The following is a 2042-nucleotide window of genomic DNA, read 5'->3' on the forward strand; positions in this document are numbered from 1 at the left end:
TTCTCAGTACGTGTCGCTTCTATCTCACATCAGTGACGCGTTTTCTGAATATGCGTCGCTTCTATCTCACATCAGTGACGTGTTTTCTGAATACGTGTCGCTGCTATCTTCACATCAGTGACGCGTTTTTACGCGTCACTAATATCTTCACATCACAGACGCGATGTAAGTGACGCGTTTTTTCCACGTCACTAATGACCCTCTGGACGCTTCACTAATTAGCATTTCTGGCATAGTGAGTGAAGACTAGAGTGCAAAAGTTATCTTTGTCCATCAAGCTTAATGACATGCAAGCTAGCTCAAATTAATGTTCTTGGTAGGATTATTACATATTTATATATGACTTGTATGTCTTGTTCTTTTATAGCACCAGCACTTGATGAGCCGAGCAGAGGTGGACAGGCCACTCAAAAGCATGCATGTTAGTTTGCTAGCTATAGCTAGAGGAGAGGACATGATGGATAGGGTTGAAGAGCAGGTCCTTGACCATTTGCTTCATGCGATGAGTCGGCGAGGTGATGCCGTCCCCGTCCTGGTAGATGCAGTGGATTAGCCGGGCGAGGTTGAGGCATAGGCTGGCCATGCTCGTCATGCTTTCCGTTTCCACCGCAGATGATGAGCAGAAGGAGGGGTCGTTACCACCGGACCCGGAGGCGGCGACGACGATCTCCCAGTTGAGCAGCTTCCAGGTCTTGGCGATGACGCCCTGGACGGCGGCGCGGGCTTTCTCCTCGCCGGCGCACCAGGGCTCCGCCATGCAGCAGGCGATGGACGACGGCGCGTCGCCTCGCTCCGACTCGGCCTCGTGCGACGTGCAGTCGTTGCAGAGGCGGAAGATGGTCGAGAACAGCTCCACCAGCCTCGGGTAGTCGATGCCGCCGGCGGCGCCATTGGCCTGTGTCTTCGTGATGGGAATGCCTGCAGCGGGAAGTGCATGGAGCAGCAGGAGAGGCCCCGTGGACGTGACCCAGCCGTTTCTGACGTACTCGGCGAAGCTGGGCATGTGTCCCCGCTGCTGCCACTTGCGCCTCCACCAGGAACGCCTTGCACAGCTCGTGCCACTGCATTGCATTGTTGCATGTGTATCAGCTCGTCAGCAAATGAACATGAGCAGTACATGAAGATGATCGATCTTAATTTACGTTCCGCCTTCTTGTAGAGTGGAAGCATGTCGTATTCATGTTTCTCGAGCACGCGATCTGCTGCAGTGGCCGAAATTGTCCAGATGGCCGAGTACATCGCCTTCATGTACTCCGGCAGCGCCATGCCCATGACGACGGCACTGTCGTCATCGTCGCAGTGCTCCCAGCTGGCGATGGCGTCGCCGCGTCGGTGAAGGCCTGGAGCTCGTCCATGGTGCCGTACGTACACGTTTCGTAGATGTCGTCGAGGTGGACGATGAGGGCGCCGATCTTCGCGAGCACCTCCCTGCACTCCGCCAGGCGCGGCTCCGGCGCGCGATGCAGGCGGCGCAGAAGCAGCACTCCACGACGCGGTCCCTGGCGAAGGAGTAGTCGCCCAGGCGACTCTCCTTCCACCACCGCATCACCTCCGCGAGGTCTCGCCGGTGAGAGAGCCTGCACCAGGTTGAAGTCCAGCTGAGCCAGCTGCAGGATGGCCGGATCGACGGCGACCTGCTTGTTATGGTCGTCGTCCTTGATGAGCGACCCCATGGCCTGCAGCCTCGGAGCTCTCCAGTGTAACGGCAACGACGGCAGGTGGGTGCAGTCAGAGTCATCGTCACGTCCTGCGGCTAGCTTGCCGACAGCGAACGCTCTTGCTTGGTCCAGCACCGTCTCTCCCGGGAAGGCAAGATATGAAGCTTGGTACACACCGAGCAGTGCGTCGCTGTCAGTTATCTTGTCGCCTTCCTCTCTCAATGCACCCATCAGCATGTCTGTCATAGCAGTAGTAGTGAAATTCAGTATTACCAAAACGGGATGACTATACGTGTGTTGCGAGAAATAGCGTAGGAGTAGTAAGACCGAAATTGAATGAAAGCGCGATTTATATATACATATCATTTCTGGTGTCTGAATTTT

At 55.6% G+C, this 2042-nt stretch overlaps 1 pseudogene; it reads right to left on the minus strand.

Annotated features, from left to right (window-relative positions):
* Positions 1–430: 430 nt before the first annotated feature.
* On the minus strand, positions 431–1895 carry LOC136550681 ((-)-alpha-terpineol synthase-like; annotated as a pseudogene).
* Positions 1896–2042: the final 147 nt, after the last annotated feature.

Source organism: Miscanthus floridulus, chromosome 4 (assembly GCF_019320115.1).
Source record: "Miscanthus floridulus cultivar M001 chromosome 4, ASM1932011v1, whole genome shotgun sequence".
In the NCBI taxonomy this organism is placed as follows: domain Eukaryota; kingdom Viridiplantae; phylum Streptophyta; class Magnoliopsida; order Poales; family Poaceae; genus Miscanthus; species Miscanthus floridulus.